The 19,824-nt window shown below is 43.7% G+C and overlaps 2 long non-coding RNA genes across 2 annotated transcripts; both read left to right on the top strand.

The window, feature by feature from the left end:
* Nucleotides 1–47: 47 nt before the first annotated feature.
* On the top strand, nt 48–6,939 carry LOC140710413 (uncharacterized). The gene is made up of 2 exons (XR_012091371.1): nt 48–139; nt 4,468–6,939. It is a non-coding gene; the product is annotated as an uncharacterized lncRNA (long non-coding RNA).
* Nucleotides 6,940–11,772: 4,833 nt separating this feature from the next.
* Nucleotides 11,773–19,612, top strand: LOC140710412 (uncharacterized). Its single transcript, XR_012091370.1, has 2 exons — nt 11,773–14,413; nt 14,536–19,612. It is a non-coding gene; the product is annotated as an uncharacterized lncRNA (long non-coding RNA).
* The last annotated feature ends 212 nt before the right edge of the window (nt 19,613–19,824 follow it).

Raw genomic sequence — 19,824 nt, 5'->3', positions numbered from 1 at the left:
TGACGGCGAGACGGAGCAATAGGAGCCGGCCTGGCCTGTGCGGGGCGGGGTCCCAAGAAGGCAGGGCGGGTGGAGGCAGGAGTAGCAGCTGAGGAGAGACCTGGGAGTGGGAGCTGGGCCTAGGCCGGCGCCCTGATGGGTGAGGGGAAGCGCCGGGGGCTGGGGGCAGCAGACGGTGGAGAGGGACCCAGCCCGAAAGACGCAGGGAAGAGAGGCCGGGCCGAGCCCTGCGACCTGCGTCTGCCCCGGAAGCTGAGGAGCTGAGAGGGTGGGCCTGGGCTGGGCCGCGCCGGGTCGTCAGGCCCCCGTAGGGTGGCGGCCCAGCCGGGGCCTCGGGACGGGAGGAGAGACCGGGTTCTGGACCCAGAACGGGCGTCGCGTGGCGGCAGAGGGCGGGCCAGGCAGTCAGGCGGGGCGGCTGGGCCGGGCAGCGGTCGGAGGGAGAAGGAGGGAGCCGTTGGATGGGAAGATCGGGGGCGGGAAGGAGCCGGAGAGCGCTCGTGGCGGGCCCGCACCAGTCCAAAGCCCGGGGTCACGCTCGACCTGGACCCCGCTGCCCGAGTCCACCAGTCCGCCCCGTGAATCCTGTATGCTCAGTAGCACCCCCTCCCGCGCTCCCCCGGTGCATGTGCTCTCCATCCCCAGCGCTCATCCTTCAGGCCCCTCTTGCTTCCTGCCTGGACAGTGGCAGTGCCCTATGTGGTCTGCCCGCAGGCTCGGGGGCCGCTCTCCTGTCGGCCTTGCACCGTGCGGACAGAAATATTTTCTGTTTTCTTTTCTTTTTTTGGAAACCTTTTTGAGAGAGCGTCTCGCTCTGCTGCCCAAGCTGGAGTGCAGTGGCGCGATTTCGTCTCACTGCAACCTCCGCCTTCCAGGTCCCAGCGATTCTCCTGCCTCAGCCTCCCAAGTAGCTGGGATTACAGGCGCCCGCCACCACGCCCAGCTAATTTTTGTATTTTTAGTAGAGACGGGGTTTTAACCGTTAGGCTGGTCTTGAACTCCTGACCTCAGGTGATCCGCCCGTCTCGGCCTCCCAAAGTGCTGGGAGTACAGGCATGAGCCACCACGCCCGGCCGAGAAACCTTTTCAAAATGCAGAGCAGATCTAGATACTTAGCTCATGAAACTGGTCTGCTTCCCACCCCTTTGTAGGGTCAGACCCAGAACCTAACCCAGGCCCTGCAGATCTGGTCCCTCCGACCTCTCCCAGGTTTGTCTACTCATCCCTCTTTCTCAGTGCCCGCCACACACTGGCCTCTTTCTGTTCCTTTTACATCCCAAGCGCCTGCCTTCCTTGGGGCCATTTATTTAGTATTCCTTCTCCCTGGTCTGCTCTTCCTCCCCTGGCTTAGTCTTGTAAACTCTTCTTCATCCTTCAAAGCTCCACTTAAGCATCACTTCTGCAGGGGAGACATCCTTGTCCCTGACTCTTGGACCAATACCCTACTTTTATCACCCTGGGTACTTGTCCTTCACAACACTTGTACAACTGCAGTTTTACATTTATTTACGAAAGTATTGATATTTCTCTGTCCATCCCACCAGATTGTAAGGTCCACGAAGAAGACAGTGTCTGGTTTTGCTTCGTATTGTGTCTCTAGCATCTCACACAGGGCCAGGCACTATAAATATTTACCAAATAAATAAATGCAGGGTTTCAGTTTGGCAAGAGGAAGGGTATGTGAATCGTGATCACTGATGTCCTACCTGTAGGGGAAGGAAACTGACATTTGGAATGCTTTTTGGGAGGCCGAGGTGGGCAGATCACGAGGTCAGGAGATCGACTCCATCCTGGCTAACACGGTGACACCCCGTCTCTACTAAAAATACAAAAAAATTAGCCGGGCGTGGTGGCAGGCGCCTGTAGTTTCAGCTTCTAGGGAGGCTGAGGCAGGAGAATGGTGTGAACCTGGGAGGCTACGTAGCTTACAGTGAGGTAAGATCGCGCCACTGCACTCCAGCCTGGGAGACAGAGAGAGACTCTGTCTCAAAAAAAAAAAAAAAAAAAAAATGTAATGTGAGTTATAGATATAATTTTAAATTTTCTGGGAGCCATATTAAAAAATGAAAGAAACAGTTGACATTAATTTTAGTAATTACACAATTTATTCCAAAATTATATTACTATAACATGATCAATATAAAAACATTATTAATGGAATATTTTACATTCTCGTTTTTGTACTAAGTTTTTGAAACCTGGTTTGTATTTTACACTGAGGGCAGCCTGTGCCACTTTTCTTTTCTTTTTCTTTTTTTTTTTTTTTTGAGACAGAGTCTTGCTCTGTCGCCCAGGCTGGAGTGCGGTGGCACGATCTCCACTCACTGCAAACTCCGCCTCCCGGGTTCATGCCATTCTCCTGCCTCAGCCTCCCGTGTAGCTGGGACTACAGGCGCCTGCCACTGCGCCCAGCTAATTTTTGTATTTTTAGTGGAGACGGGGTTTCACCGTGTTAGTCAGGATGGTCTCGATCTCCTGACCTCGTGATCCACCCGTCTCGGCCTCCCAAAGTGCTGGGATTACAGGCGTGAGCCACCATGCCTGGCCCTGTGCCACTTTTCAAGTGCCTGGTAGCCACATATGGCCAGGGATTGCAGTGTTGGGCTGTACAGTGTCATATACTTTACCCCCTAGAGTCTTTTGAGATAACTATTGTTATCTGCACTTCACTGATATAAATAGTGAAACTTCTAAAAGAGGTTGCCTGCCAGGGATGATTCTAGAGTTTGTAACTGGAGGAGGTGGGATTAGGACCTCTATCTGTTAAGCTTCAGTCTAGTCTTTCTATATACTTCATGCTGACTCTAGGAGGTGCAAAGGAAGTTTGAAGGTACAGGAAGTCGGGACCAAACTTCTTAAAAAACTTCAATGTACCGAAACCCCGTCTCTACTAAAAAATAGAAAAAAATTAGCCGGGCGCAGTGGCGGGCGCCTGTAGTCCCAGCTACTCGGGAGGCTGAGGTAGGAGAATGGCGTGAACCCGGGAGGCGGAGCTTGCAGTGAGCCGAGATTGCGCCACTGCACTCCAGCCTGTGCGACAGAGCGAGACTCCGTCTCAAAAAAAAAAAAAAAAAAAACAAACTTCAATGTACAGCATATTCTAGCTTGTTCTGTGCTGAGATAACGTGTCCAGATGTAGCAGTACCACGTGCCCAGGTGGCTCAGCAACAAGCATATTTGATGCGGTTGAAGAAAACCCTGCAAGGCAAGGCCTTCTTTGACCCAGTCACCACACCTCGGCCCAGCCTGGACTAAGTCTGGTCGTAGGACCTGGGCAGAAAAATGTACATACCGTGCAGCATCTCAGAGGTGCTGGGAATACGAGGCTTGTGTTTGCAACCTGGCTTTTCTCTCTTTATTTATTTATTTTTTTGAGACGGAGTTTAACTCTTGTCGCCCAGGCTGGAGTGCAGTGGCGCCATCTTGGCTCACTGCAACCTCCACCTACCGGGTCTAAGCGATTCTTGTGCCTCAGCTTCCGGAGTAGCTGGGATTAGAGGCGCACGCCACCGTGCCCGTTTAATTTTTGTATTTTTAGTAGAGACGGGGTTTTACCATGTTGGCCAGGCTGGTATTGAACTCCTGACCTCAAATGACCTGCCCTGCTCGGCCTCCCAAAGTGCTGGGATTACAGGCGTGAGCCACCGCGCCTGGCCACAGCCCCAGTTCAGCAGTTGCTCATTGAGTATCTACCATGTGACCAGCACTGTTCTAGGCCATTTTTGGTGATTGGGCGTTGTATGTCATAGCCTTCGTCTTCAGGATGCTTCAGATATATTTGCAAAGACAACACTGGATCACATAAAATGACTAGATGGTATGCAGGGCATCATGTGGTGTAATGAAGAGCTAGAATCGGTGTGGGCCAGAGGCTACAAAGTGGGTGTCTCAGCCAAGGTGCATGACGTGTTTTTTAAAATGTTGGATTTAAACTATAGGCAAGGTGGTGCTTTGCAGTGTTACAGACCCTACGTGCAGGCTGCTTGGTTTGTTTACTTACCTGCTTGGTTGCCTAAGACATTTGAATTTATAACCCTATTAGGCATGCTATGCTGGTTTAATGTGAGTCACTAGAAAAGGTTTGTTGAACACTTACTATGTGCCAAGCATTGTACTGGCTGCAGCTGCTTTGGAACTGATCATAACATCTTCCAAAGTTCTTCCACTAGGAAATAGTAATAATGATAATGGTGGAACACCAACAAATACTTTGCCTTTTATATTGACTTTCCTCCCGGACTGCCTTCACATATGCTCACTCATTGTGTCAACAACATACAATATACCTGCCTAGCAGGTAGGGCTTTCCGTGTTGGGGAAACATGATTTCAGGGCTTTTGCAATTTCTTCAAGTTCACACAGTTAGAATTCTGCTATTATGCCTAGTGCTTTATTATCCCACCTAATGTTCACAACAGCTTTACAGGGTAGGGTTTATGCTAATACTCATTTTTTTTTTTTTTTGAGACGGAGTCTCGCTCTGTCACCCAGGCTGTAGTGCAGTGGCGGGATCTCAGCTCACTGCAAGCTCCGCCTCCCGGGTTTACGCCATTCTCCTGCCTCAGCCTCCGGAGTAGCTGGGACTACGGGCGCCAGTGTACATGGAGAGTGAGACAATGCAGGTGTTGACTCACGGAACTGGACGAGAATCTACTACTCCTTCTCTAGTGAGAGTCTCTGTCATTTGCATAGAAGGCTCAATCGCAGGGAGGGCGTGGGGATTCCGTGTAAACTTCAGTAAGCTGCATAAACAGGGCCGTGATGTGTTTTGTCTCTGACCTTTTCCAGGGAGATCTGACCCCAGGGTTGCAGCGTGATGCTCACTAACAGAAGCTGACTCAATTGTGTTATGTCTCTGATCTTTTCCAAGGACATCTGGACCCAGGGTCGCAGTGTGATGCTCACTAACAGAAACTGACTCAATTGTGTTTCCTGGTTTTGGGGAATGTCTTTAATTACTGCATGAATGTTTATAAACTGTTGGGGCTAAATACGAAAGTTGCTCTTCAGGTGCCGTCTCCACCAAGCCACTGTGTACATTTTCTTTCTCTCTCTTGCAGCTGTTCTCTTCCTACAAACCGAACGAAAATGAAAAGGAAGTCCTTTCTGCATGTGTCACAGAGGCATCCTTTGGTTCTAAAGGGAGCTGAGTTGGATTCCACAAGCGCATGGTCCTTGTAGCATGTGAATAGGATTCAGTCACAGATGAGAAGAAAGGGTTCGGGGGAGACTGTCATTGCCCTGTCCAGGCTAACCCTCCAGCTGCCCAGGTGACAGGCTGGCCTGTGTTTGTGTTGTGTAAGTGTGTCCAGCTGCTAATGTAGGGTCCAGAAACATCTTACAAAGTAAGCCTGTCCCTACATGTCGTTTTATGTGGGTATAAATTCATTTCAGTTCTTAACATGAACATTTGTACAGTGCTTCCAAGTGAGGGTTTGACTGCCTCACATCTGGAATCCTTCAAGTTTATCCTTCTTGGAGTCAGTGTCGTGAACGTTTTCCCCTAGGTCAAGAGTCTGCTGTCAACATGATGTTCTCTAATTACACGGCTTCATACAACTCCCAGCTCTGTGGACATATATTTTTGTATTTAAGGTGTTCCTTCTTTTACTTCTGTTTATAGTTCATCCTTGACACTGCTCTTTTCCCACTGCCTTTATCTCAGGTCCTTCCCAAGCTTTCATCCTGGCTGACTTCTTTTAAGTAATAGAAGGAGAGGATGTGGGGTCAGTCAGCCTGACTTCCGATCCCTTCTCCATCCATTACTTGGCAAATTAAAGCTGTGTTTAGGCTTCATTTATGTCATCCTGGATTTCTCAAGAGTTACAATTTTTTGATATATTAATTACAATTATAGGATTGTTTAAAGATCAAACAAGACAATGTATATTGATGTGTTTTGTAATCTTTGTTGTTGTTGTTTGTTTGAGACTGAGTCTCGCTCTGTCACCCAGGCTGGGGTTCAGTGGCGTGACCTTGGCTCACTGCAACCTCTGCCTGCTGGGTTCAAGCGATTTTCCCGTCTCAACCTCCCGAGTAGCTGGGACTACAGGTGCCTGCCACCACACTTGGCTAATTTTTGTATTTTTAGTAGAGATGGGGTTTCACCATATTGACCAGGCTGGTCTTGAACTCCTGACCTTGTGATTCACCCAACTTGGACTTCCAAAGTGCTGGAATTACAGATGTGAGCCACCGCACCTGGACTGTAATCTTTAAAGCTCAATAGAAATGTAAGATCTTGCTATTATTATGCGATGATAAAATCTTTCATTCTTTGCTTTTTCCTTGGTTGCTGGCCTAAAAATTGAATCAATTCTGTTCTCTCTTTTTTTTAAAAAATAATCTTGAACATGTGAAATTGCTGATATTTTAATACGTTGCTGATGTTTGATCTATTTGAATGGTAGCTTCCTATGGTTTCTTCGAATAGTTAAAACTCTATCAGGCCAGGCATGGTGGCTCATGCCTATAGTGCCAGCACTTTGGGAGGCCAAGGTGGGCAGATCACCTGAGGTCAGGAGTTTGAGACCAGCCTGGCCAACATGGTGAAATCCTGTCTCTACTTAAAATACAAAAATTGGGCCGGGCACGGTGGCTCAAGCCTGTAATCCCTGCACTTTGGGAGGCCGAGACGGGCGGATCATGAGGTCAGGAGATCGAGACCATCCTGGCTAACATGGTGAAACCCCGTCTCTACTAAAAAATACAAAAAACTAGCTGGGCGCAGTGGCGGGCGCCTGTAGTCCCGGCTACTCGGGAGGCTGAGGCAGGAGAATGGTGTAAACCTGGGAGGCGGAGCTTGCAGTGAGCTGAGATTTGGCCACTGCACTCCAGCCTGGGCAACAGAACGAGACTCCGTCTCAAAAAAAAAAAAAAAATACAAAAATTGGCAGGAGAACCACTTGAACCCAGGAGACGAAGGTTGCAGTGAGCTGAGATTGCATCACTGTACTCCAGTCTGGGCAACAGAGTGAGACTCTGCCAAAAAACAAAAACAAAAACATAAAACTATATCAAAGTGATATATTTGTATAGTGAAACCCCAGACAGTGTCACTAAGTGAATGATGATGTAATACTCTTATTTCTTATTTTGCTACAACTTACAGTTTCTCAACAATCACTCCACCTGCCGGTTTGGTCTTTTTTCCCATTGGGATTGGTTTCCCTTAAATGTCTGGTGATTCTTCATTGTTCACATTTAATAGTGACACAGGAAGAAGAAGAAAGGAGTCTGTTATCACTAGTAAAAGGCTCGTCTAGAGGTTTTTCTTTTCCGAGAGTCGATAGGGTTTCCACATGTTAGTAAGTGATGCCTTTGGTCTAGATGGTTTCCTTTCTGGAGAAAAACTTCTCCTCTTCTCTCTGGAAGGCAGGTGCTTGCTGTTGGTTGTTGGTGCTCTACTTACTGGTTACCTGAGGGGTGGGGTGCAGGCATCGGTGAGGGAGGATAATAAGGGTTGACTGTTAATGTACAGATTTTAATCAACCCTCCTGTTTTCTGACGCCTGCCTCACTTCTCCGCCCCTCACCCCCAGGAAGGTCCACAGATGATGCTCCTTCTCAAGGCTGTGAGGCCATCACATCACTTTTTTGTCTCTGCTGCTCTCTTTACGTGATGGATAACCATCATGGTTTCTTGGGAGAGAAAGGAAACAACTGGGTCAGTATTTGGTCTACCATCTTTAAGTTGGAAGCTTCTTCTTCCAACTGAAGCTAGAATAACAAAGCTTGAGAAAGGGTTTTTAAAATATCTAGTATCTCAACTTTTGGGGACAATTTGAACATCTTAAGGCACTAAGTTACTGAGTTTTCTGAAAAGGGTGATGGGGGAACCATTAATTAATTAATTAATCTCTGCTTTGTTTTAAATATATTGCACCAGGTTTGTGTATTACAATTCACACTCAAAAAGTACAGATTTAATTTTGATATATTTTCTTTGAAGACATAGCTTAACTACTCTTCAGTGCTGCATTTACGATGTGGCCAAATCTTTGAGACAAAATTATTTCTCTCTATGTAAATTAAGATGTTGTACTTTGAAAAATCATTCCTTTCAGCATTTTTAGATCTTTCTCAGTTTTCTTGAACTTTTGTGCAAGAGCAATGACCTTGTATTTCCACATTATTCCTATTAAACACTTAGCTGTGGGCCTGAAAGAAATGTGCAGTTCTGTTAGAAAAAAGGTGGGGAAGGTAGTATCACTGTTCCTCTTTCATGGATGGGCAAAGAGGTTCAGGACTTTTCCAGAACTGAGGTTTTCTATCTTATAATTGGGTGATCTTTGTCTCACAACGTGCACTTCGTCCTTCTGTATGGATTTCTTTGCTGAGGCTGACTGTGAATTTCGGCTCTCACATGCTAAGTACACATTAATTTCTCTTATCCTTTATTCCCACATAGTGTACGAGTGATTTTGAGAGGGTCCTGTATGGCATGGTCCTCAGGTGCTTGGCAAAATGGGTCCACTCTCTCCCAGGTAACCCTGGCTCTAGGCCCTTTTCCATGTCTTGGCCTTCCCCAGCAGTCCCTGGAGCCCTCTGCTAACCAAAACTCCACAGTGAAGCGCCACCTGAATGGTGACCTGTGAATGGTTCCCAGTTTGGGACACATTATTCCTCTTCTGTAAAAACTGCACACTTTCAGATAGACTCTCAGGCAAAAGCACAGAAAATTATGATTAGATTAATGATCTTTCAGAGGTTTCCTGTCGCTGAGGTCATCTGAGCCAGTAGTTTTCAAAATGAGTTGCGGGCTTCATATCCTCAAATGTTGCATTTAAATTCTAGTTAAAAATAGTTTCACCACTGTATTTTTTCCATTCTAAGACAGATTTTTTTCCATGCTTTACTTACTCTGGAGTTAGCCTGCATCTTACAATTGATCCACTGCGTTTCATATGATGAGATCTCTTCTGTTCTTCTAAAAAATTATCAATAGTTTTGTGATGGATATTGATTTAATAGCATCTCAGAATGTAAAACATCCAGGTTAAATTCATTAACTCTTCTACAATATTTACATGCAAGAAGGCAATATTTCTTTCTTTTTATAAGCCAAATTATATCTAGCAGAAACTCCCATGTATCAAGATGTGGAAGATTCCAAGTCACGGAAGTTCCTCATCATATTCTGTACCAGACACTGGAGGCTGGGATGGTGGCACTTCATGCTCCTCACCTTCCTGTCTCACTACTTTTCCTGTGACTGCCGACTGCTGGCCCTTTACTCTGAAGGGGGTGAGAGGACCACTGCCCTGGCAGTGGGGAGGGGATGCTCCTCTCAGCACAAGAAGTGCCAGGAAGGCAGCCATCACATGCCGGAAACTTGGCCACACCAACCACATCTGGGGAACTGCACGTGACTAGGGCCTAGTCCATTAGGAATGCTACTGTTCTGGGAACATCTCCCCGGCATCCTCATTTTGTTTTCCCATTGGCTAGTCCAGCTTAACTTAACCCTTAGATGATTCTAGATCTCCCTAGAAAATACCTAGGTGAGAGTTATCCAGGCAAATTCTCTTTTCCTCCTTTAAACCTCTAAAGGCTATATTGTGTGTGTGTGTGTGTGTGTGTGTGTGTGTGTGTGTGTGTGTGTGTGTTACAGAAAGACCTAATCTGCAAAAGCACAGCTTAGCCTTCAGGAAATAGATGGGAAAAAGGCTGCTTTATTATTTCCTGGTGCCTCCAAAGCACACACAAAGAGGATATAAGTTAGTACTTTCTCTAATAATTCCATCTGTAACATTGATCATTTAAAAGTTTTAATAAGGCCGGGCGCGGTGGCTCAAGCCTGTAATCCCAGCACTTTGGGAGGCCGAGATGGGCGGATCACGAGGTCAGGAGATCGAGACCATCCTGGCTAACCCGGTGAAACCCCGTCTCTACTAAAAAATACAAAAAACTAGCCGGGCGTGGTGGCGGGCGCCTGTAGTCCCAGCTACTTGGGAGGCTGAGGCAGGAGAATGGCGTAAACCCGGGAGGCGGAGCTTGCAGTGAGCTGAGATCCGGCCACTGCACTCCAGCCTGGGCGGCAGAGCGAGACTCTGTCTCAAAAAAAAAAAAAAAAAAAAAAAAGAAAAAAAAAAGTTTTAATAATACATTTAAATACCATGCCCATACAAGTGCATCATAAAAGGTAGCATTAATGAAACAATTAAATGTCTCAACCTGTCTTCTTGTAAGCCATGAAATAAATTTCTCCTATTTTCTCTATGTATATGTTTACCATTTGTGCAAATATACCACTGAATAGAGATTGTAGACAATTTTTATTTTGACAACAGTCCACTCATGTAAAATTACACACAAAAATAGTACTGTAACCCAGGTGCATTGCCAGATCCAAGTAAATGTGAGCCAAGGCCCATTTCTTCATGCATGTATTTTTATGATTTTGTCTGTTCCTTTTGTGACTGACATATTTATAATACAGAATGTGAGAAGAGTTAGCTCTTTGTAGTTATTTAGCTTTAAGACATAGAAAACTGTTCTAGAATCTTTAAAAAGTAATTGCAAGAATTTTTTGAAAGCTTCTTGAAATTACAAGTCAAGATTTTAAAAAAATTATTATTCTTTGAAACTACTTTTCTGTATACATCAAGATTTATCAATAGCGTATAAAATAAATCAATAGCAACACAATAAAATGGGAAAGGATGGTAATGGCCACCTCATATTGCTTATTTCTTTCTTTTTTTTTTTTTTGAGACGGAGTCTCGCTCTGTCGCCCAGGCTGGAGTGCAGTGGCCCCATCTCTGCTCATGGCAAGCTCCACCTCCCGGGTTCATGCCATTCTCCTACCTCAGCCTCCCGAGTAGCTGGGACTACAGGCGCCCGCCACCTCGTCCGGCTAGTAGAGACGGGATTTCACCGTGTTAGCCAGGGTGGTCTCGATCTCCTGACCTCATGATCCGCCCGTCTCGGCCTCCCAAAGTGTTGGGATTACAGGCTTGAGCCACCACGCCTGGCCTTGCTTATTTCTTTTATAATAACTAAGTCATATAAATTGAGCTCACAAAAATATTTATATTAATAAAATTATAATTTATCATTAGTAATGTTTGAGTTTTTCTTGTACATTTTTATGTAGCAAGAAAAACAGTTTTTACTGTTAAAAATGGTTTTTAAAAAATCAGAGCAAGCCTAAGCTTTTATAAATACAATAACCTGAGGCTCCTCAGTGCTGGTGACTCACACAGGCACACACTCAGCATTGCTGGATGTCAGCTCAGGATCCAGAATGTATTTGAACAATTCGTGCTAAATTAATAAATGCACTTTAAAATAGGCCCATATTAATCCCAAAATAACTAAACCTGTGGAATTTGTAAAATAGGATGTTTATGAATGAGGACATGGCATTTCGCCCTAGTTCTGATTCCCCCTTTCTGAAAGCAGAATCTACAGTCTATTTTCCCATTGCTAGATTTCAGAGGAGAGCCTGGTGTCACTTACAGCAGACATTGCAGATGCCTCAGCATTTCGGATGAAGACGGTAAAGACCTTCTTTGTTTCATAAAAACCTTTATTTTCCAGGGGAGAAAACACAGGTTGGATCTAAACTCAATCCTCCTATTGAGATATTTTAATGACACTGAAAGAGGCTGTTGCATTTGGCAGGTACAGGTGGAGCCGTGCGGTCCTGCACTGAAGCCCTGCAGTCCTGACTTCTGAGTGGAGCTAGAGGAGAATTATATTAATGTGTTTGCACTACTTGCTCAATTGTAAAGCATAACAAATATATTTAAGGCTTTTTTTTTTTTTTTTTTTTTTTTTTTTTTGAGACGGAGTCTTGCTCTGTCCCCCAGGCTGGAGTGCAGTGGTGTGATCTCGGCTCACTGCAAGCTCCGCCTCCTGGGTTTATGCCATTCTCCTGCCTCAGCCTCCCGAGTAGCTGGGACCACAGGCGCCCGCCACCTTGCCCGGCTAGTTTTTTGTGTTTTTAGTAGAGATGGGGTTTCACCGTGTTAGCCAGGATGGTCTCGATCTCCTGACCTTGTGATCCGCCCGCCTCGGCCTCCCAAAGTGCTGGGATTACAGGCTTGAGCCACCGCGCCCGGCCTAAGGCATGTTTTTTAAATGAGAATAAAATAGTTTAACAATGTTTACACACCTATTTTAGTTGTTACATTCTCTAATCTATTTTATCCATTTCCATTTCAGAAAGTAGACAGTAACTGAACAACACTATCTTCTTTTAAAAAACATTTATTTCATTATGAAAGTTTATGGTTTATGTAATTAATACCTTTTTGTGGTCTGTATTCAATGGGTGTGGGCATCTGCACACTGTCGTGGGTCCACCATTGTGAAATCACACACAGTGGTCTCACTGCCCTAAACAGCCAGGGCTCTCTGCCAATCCATCCTTTCCTCTCCCCAACCCCTGTCAACCACTGATTATTTTGCTATCTATGTAATTTTCCCTTTTCCAAAATGTCACATAATGCCCACAGCAATGAATGCGAGTTTCTGTTGCTCCACATCCTCACCAGCATTTGGTGTTTTTGGTCTTGTGGATTTTGGCCATTCTAATAGGTATGTAGTGGTATCTTACTGTTGTCTTAATTGGCAATTCCTAATAAGACATTATACAGAGCATCTTTTCATATACTTAATTTCCATCTGCATATCTGTTCAGCTTTTGCCCATTTTTAATTGGGTTGTTTGTTTTCTTATTGAGTTTTAAGAGTTCTTTGCATATTTCAGATATGAATCCTTAGATATATTTTGCAAATATTTTCTCACAGTCTCTGGCTTGTCTTTTTATTCTCTTAACAGTATCTTTCACAAAACAAAAGTTTTTTTATGTTAAAGTTCAACTTCCCAATATTTTTCTTCGTGGATAATGCTTTTGGTGTTGTATCTAAAAGAATAAGAATCACCAAATCCGAGGTTATCTAGAGTTTTTCCTTATGTTATCTTCTAGGAGTTTGAAAATTTTGCATTTCATATATTGATTTAATATCTACTTTGCATTAACTTTTGTAAAAGGTGTTAAGGTCTGTTTATAGATTCATTTTTTTTTTTTACACATGGATGTCCATTTGTTCCAGCACCGTTTGTTAGAAAGACTCTCCTCTCTCCATTGAATTGCCTTTGCTCCTTTGTCAGAGATCAGCTGGCTGTATTTCAGTCTGTTTCTGGGCTCTCTTTTCTGTTTCACTGATGTGTGTGTATGTGTCTTCTGTTTTGCCTTCAATTTAAAAAAATGTAATTGCTACCTCAATTTGCTTATGAATTCTCATTGTAAACAGAAAAGTATAAATTAATGCCTGGGTATATTTTAGGGTAGATGTTGCCTTGAATACAATGAGCAGAATGAGTTATAATTTTAAAGTGAATATAAAAATTTGACCATAGTGGTAACAGATTTGCGAACTAGTGATATCAATGACAGAGTCCATTGCAATATTGCTTCATCCTTTGGCTCAGCTCTGCTTCACACCAGGTAACTACCAATCCCTTTTGTGATTCATTCAAGGATTTCTGTGGGGTGGAAAGTAGAAATGTGATATCAGTGGAGGGAGAGAAGGTAGTTTCCCAGGCTGGGAGCAGTCAGATCTCCAGTGGGTCTCAGCACTGCTCTGTGGCAATACCTAGAGGGTGATGGAAACAGAGATAAGGTGCAAATGAGGTGGGTGCTGGCCCTAGGGTTCCCAGTGTTTCCTGGTTCCCATGGTCTATAAGACACCTGAAATGAGACTTTCCGGGCTTTGGGGGGTCCCCTGTGGAACTGGAAAATGAGGAAGTGAGCAGTGACAATCTAGACTGATTATTAGAGGTATGTCTCCCACTTTTCAGCAACCAAGGAGCCTTTGATTAGTAGTGAAATTGTGGCATCCCAACAATGGTGGAGTGGAATGTCCTGCCACTCTGGAGGGGTGATGGCTTAGGGTCAAGACTGAACTAATTAGGAAAAAAAATGCACTCCAGGAATATCAAGTCCAAAACGAAGCTCTTCAAACTATCTGGGAAGAGAAAACAGCATGACAAGGAAAGGTATATTTGTCTGATCCCAGGAATCAATATAAACATCCATGATAACCCCATCTATTTTTTTTAAATATATGATTTGGATGAAACAAGAGAAAGAGACTGATTGTTGCTGAGTCCCTGCTGCAGTCCCGACACAGCTGGAGATTCCCTGCTCCCCTGCTCCCCTGCTCCCCCGCTCTCCTGCTCTCCTGCTCTCCTGCTCTCCTGCTCTCCTGCTCCCGTGCTCCCCTGCTCCCCCACTCTCCTGCTCCCGTGCTCCCCTGCTGCCCCGCTCTCCTGCTCTCCTGCTCTCTTTATTTTGTTGATGCTCATGAGGACCCTGATGTCTGAGGAAGAAGGTTCCCGTCCAGCTCTGCCCCTGGTGTATCATGTGCTGGCCTTGTCAACGCACACGAGAACCTGACAGGGTGAGTGTTATAACCCCAGTCATAGAAAAGGGAACGTCTCTAAAGTCTTTAGCATCTTGCCCGAGTTCGGACACTTAGCAGAGGCCTGAGTTTAGATGGAGCCCCGTCTTGCTCTTTGACAGCCTCAGCACCGCGTGCCCTGGGTGACCCACGCAGTGAGTCACTGACAACCCTCGTGCTTGGCTCATGGCACAGCATGGAGCGAAATGGCCCACTGACCTTTCCAGACACTTGGACAATTCGTGATATAGTTTATGCGGTCACTCCCAGTGAGTTCTATTGTTCAGTTTAATAGAATACCTAATTCTGTGTTAATTATGAATAAAGGGAGATTTCTTGTGTTTTTTAAGAATACGAAGCATATCTATTTTGTATACAAGTTGGAAGTTCCAATTCTATAGGAAGCATAAGTGCAGATTATGATGATGGGTCTTTTATAAGACTGAATTCACATCAAACTGAATCAGTAACTCCGGCTGTATGAACAGGGTGAGACATTAAACATTTAATGAAAAGAATTCCTTTCTTAGGTCACAGCAAGGACTAAATATGTCTAATTATCATGCCCGCTAAGAAGATGTATTGTGATATTTGCAGTTAATCACTCATTCAGTTCCAAGGGTATTTATTAATTGTCTGCTCTGGGCATAACAACAATTGGAAGCAGTATGTTCACATGAAAAAAAACTTACCTGAGGCTCTAAGTCACAACTTTCCATGACCAGCACACATTTCTGATTTGAAATACATATCTAAAGCTTCAAATGCATAAATAGATATCCCAATCTAGAACTAAGTTAATAGTTGCTTAGAATTAATTGTTTAAATTATCCTGGGAATCAGAAAGATATGTCTACATGAAACAATAAAAGTTATATTAGAATTAATAAACTTTAGAAGACCATTTTAATCTTAATATATAAGCATACTACCTAGGCACACTGTTTAAATACATCTGCAACCTACTATTTTTAGATTTAGGTAAATCATTAATCCTTAAATTTGGAAGATTCCAGTGTTAGAGCTCTAGACTATGAAACTTGGATGTTTTTCTAAAATTTTTGAGTTTTTATCCAGAAATACATATTTTCCTGGCACTGAGAACTGCAAGAAATTTCACTTGGAGTCTCCAAATAGTCAGCCATGTGTGATGTCAACATCAGTGTAATAGACCTATCACAAACATCCTGTGACTTTTATTTTTTTTTTTATACTTTAAGTTCTGGGATACATGAGCAGAACGTGCAGGTTTGTTACACAGGTATACACGTGCCATGGTGGTTTGCTGCACCTGTCAACCCGTCATCTATGTTAGGTATTTCTCCTAATGCCATCCCTCCCCTAGGCGCCCCGACCCTGCAACAGGCCCCCGTGTGTGATGTTCCCCTCCCTGTGTCCATGTGTTCTCATTGTTCAACTCCCACTCATGAGTGAGAACATGCGGTGTTTGCTTTTCACTGCCTGTGTTAGTTTGCTAAGAATGATGGTTTCCAGCTTATCCATGTCCCTGCAAAAGACATGAACTCATCCTTTTTTATGGCTACATAGTATTCCATGGTGTATATGTGCCACATTTTCTTTATTCAGTTTATCATTGATGGGCATTTGGGTTGGTTCCCAGTCTTTACTATTGTGAATAGTGCTGCAGTAAACATACGTGTGCATGGGTCTTTATAGTAGAATGATTTATAATCCTTTGGGTATATACCCAGTAATGGGATTGCTGGATCAAATGGTATTTCTGGTTCTAGATCCTTGAGGAATTGCCACACTGTCTTCCACAATGGTTGAACTAATTTACACTCTCACCAACTGTGTAAAAGCATTCCTAGTTCTCCACATCCTCTCCAGCATCTGTTGTTTCCTGACTTTTTAATGATTGCCATTCTAACTGGTATGAGTTGGTATCTCATTGTGGTTTTGATTTGCATTTCTCTAATGACCAGTAATGATGAGCTTTTGTTCATATGTTTATTGGCCACATAAATGTCTTCTTTTGAGAAGTGTCTGTTCATATCCTTCATCCGCTTCTTGATGGTTTTTTTTTCTCCTTGTATATTTGTTTAAGTTCCTTGTAGATTCTGGATATTAGCCCTTTGTCCGATGGATAGATTGCAAACATTTTCTCCCATTCTGTAGGTTGCCTGTTCACTCTGATGAGAGTTTCTTTTGCTGTGCAGAAGCTCTTTAGTTTAATTAGATCCCATTTGTAAATTTTGGCTTTTGTTGTCGTTGCTTTTGGCGTTTTAGTCATGAAGTCTTTGGCCATGCCTATGTCCTGAATGATATTGCCTAGGTTTTCTTCTAGGGTTTTTATGGTTTTAGGTCTTATGTTTAAGTCTTTAATCCATCTTGAGTTAATTTTTGTATAAGGTGTAAGGAAGGGGTCTAGTTTCAGTTTTCTGCATATGGCTAGCCAGTTTTCCCAACACCATTTATTAAATAGGAAATCCTTTCCCCATTGCTTGGTTTTGTCAGGGTAGTCAGACATCCTAAACTTTTAAATTTAAGAATTTACATTTCTTTAAAGTAACTGACAACTGACAATCATTTAAAAATCCATAACTTAAAAAAATAATAATTCCTCCTAAGTTTTCAACCAAGAGAAGTGAAAATCTATTGACACAAAGGCCTGAATGTAAGTATTCATAACAACTTTCTTCTTAATAGCCAAATATTTTTAAAATAGCCTATCACTGAAGAATAGATAAGCTGTAATATATTCCTACAATGGTTACTGCCCAACATAAGAATGACATATACACTGGAAACCACATGGACATATCTCAAAGGCATTAGAATACCTGAAAGAAACTAGTATAAGAGAATATTCTATATGATTCCATTTATATCAAATACTTCTTTTTTGAGATAACATCTCACTCTATCACCAAGGCTGGAGTGCAGTGATGTGATCACAGATCACCGCAGCCTTGACCTCCCAGGCTCAGGTGATTCTTCAGCCTCCTGAGTATCTGGGACCAAAGGGGTTGGGACCAAAGGGGTGTGCCACCACACCTGGCTAATTTGTGTGTGTGTGTGTATTTTTTTTTTTTTTTAGAGATGGGATTTTGCCATGTTGCCCAGGCTGGTCTCAAGTTCCTGGGCTCAAGTGATCCCCGCTTCTCAATCTAGTGCTAGGATTACAGACTTGAGTCATTGCACGTGGCCTGTATCGTATTCTAAGACAGACAAAACTAGAGTGAAAGAAAGCAACTGCCAGGAGCTGTGGTGTGGGGCAGGGGTCACTGACTACAGCAGCATGCAAGGGAATTTTGGGGGTAATGAAATGTATTTTAATGGTAGTGTTGTGTACATGACAATATGTATATTTGTCAAAATGCATTGATTTGTACACTTAAAATTACTAAATTTTATTATATGTAAATTAAACTCAATTAGATAATAAAAGATAAACTTCTGATCCTGAAAAAATACCTACATACATACAAACTACCTCTGAAACAAACTACTTTTTCAGAATTTCTAATTTAAATATTCAGAAATATGAATGATGATGATGAATTTTAACAAGGCTTACATAATTCAATTCTGTTTTGGATCATGTCTGAGAGGCATATTAGCTGCTGGACTTATTTGGATTTCCTTATCTCTTTTGCATATGAAAAAATAAGAGGTTGAGATGAAACAAGACATGTAATTTATGTACAATGAAACTTTCTACTGCCCAGGAAATGAGACTTTCTATTGTCCAATGAATTGTGCCTGGCAGCACAATTCACTGCTTCACAATTGATCGTTCTTTTTACCCTCAGAGCATCCTTGAAATGATGGACTCAACCGTGAGAGAAACACTGTAAATATTCTCAGATGCAAACTCACAGTACCAGCTTCACAGAACACCTGCAGGTGCAAGTAACTAAAAATCCAGCTCAATTTGACTTTAAATACAAGGAATTTATTGACTCAGGTGGGTAGTTCAGAAGCAGGCCAGGCTTCAGGGTGAATCTGAGCACAGAAACTCATGGATGCTACCAGAACTCAGTCTCTTCCCAATTTTCTGCTCTGCCTTCAGTGAAGTCAGAATAATTCTGCGTGTGGCGAAATCTCCAGGAACAATTTCTGAGGTTGCATTCTTCACCAAAGAGGGAGCACGAACAAACACACTCTTGTTCCTAACAACCTAGCACAACTTGTATTTGACTCTAATTCGAACAACTCAGGCCCTTGCCCATCCCCAAGTCCCTTAGGGGGACTGAGGGAGTGCTGTGTGGCACCTGGCATGAGTCTCAGTTATGCACCCACCTTGGAACCAGTAACTGTGACACATGGTGAGACAGTGCTGGTTAAGTCAACCAGGACCCACCCCATGTTTCAAACCATGTGACTGAATAATTCAGGGCTCTGTTAGGAAGGAGAAAGGGGGATGCTTCTTAAATAGCACCCAACACTCAACTACAATTTAATTTGACAGGAACCCGGAGGCCCTGCCATAGAAATCTCTCACAGTTGCTTGGAATGAGAGCACTCAATACAAAAATCCTATGGCAGCAACCCTATGGCCTCAAGGGTGCCACGCATTTGGTGTGGAGGGTGGGGCAAGGAGGGTGGGGAAGGGCTCAGGGTCTTCTGAAGATGAAGCAGAAGAATAGATGGCACTGACTTAGCAGAGTGGAAAATGTTTAACCCCAAGAGATGCCTACAGAGGCAGCTAAGCCACACCACAGACTCCTAGAAGGGCTTGGGTTAGGGTTCCCAAGTGTTTAGGTAAGCAGAGGAGATAGTGAGGCAGACACAGAGGGTGGGTTCAAAGCACATTGGGAAGACTGTGATCCTAAGACCCCTCAATCCACACTAGCAGTCAAATGCTCCTCCCTGACATCTGGAAAAGAAACAATTTGTTTTCTTCAGATATTGAAACAGAACTTTTCTAGGCTCCAGGACACTGGATAATGCTGCTTATGTAAAGACAGTATTTAGTGAAAGCCAATTTACTGAGCAGGGAGATCTGCAGACTCTTTCTGCCTCTTGGCTCCCAGAATGCTGGGGTCAGCTTGCAGTCTTAGGAGATTGGCGACCTCTTTTTGGAGAGGATCTGCAGATACCAACATTTTCAGGGTTTCCTCAGGTCCAGGAGTGCCAGGCTCCTGTGGACTCTTCCTTTGGGGAAGCAAAAGAAGACTCTATCTGTGCACACAGAATACGTTAATTATATTTTCTTATTTTCTGTTTTCTTGACGCTCTAGCATCTGGTGTTTACTGGGAAAAGATTGCCTTTCCCAGGGCCAGCCAATTAAACTACCAATTGAGAACCCATATTCCTAACCACCTACTTTATCTGGCTCTGATACTGTAGGAGACAATACCACCCTTCCTTAATCACCACAGGGTGAGGTACTAGGCAACTAGAAATGGCCCCTATGCCCCAGAGCCTGCTGAAGCTATTCACG

The sequence above is a fragment of the Chlorocebus sabaeus genome, chromosome 26 (assembly GCF_047675955.1).
Source record: "Chlorocebus sabaeus isolate Y175 chromosome 26, mChlSab1.0.hap1, whole genome shotgun sequence".
Classification (NCBI taxonomy): Eukaryota; Metazoa; Chordata; class Mammalia; order Primates; family Cercopithecidae; genus Chlorocebus; species Chlorocebus sabaeus.
The sequence above is the reverse complement of the archived record's forward strand: the minus strand, read 5'-3'. Positions and strand labels throughout refer to the sequence as shown.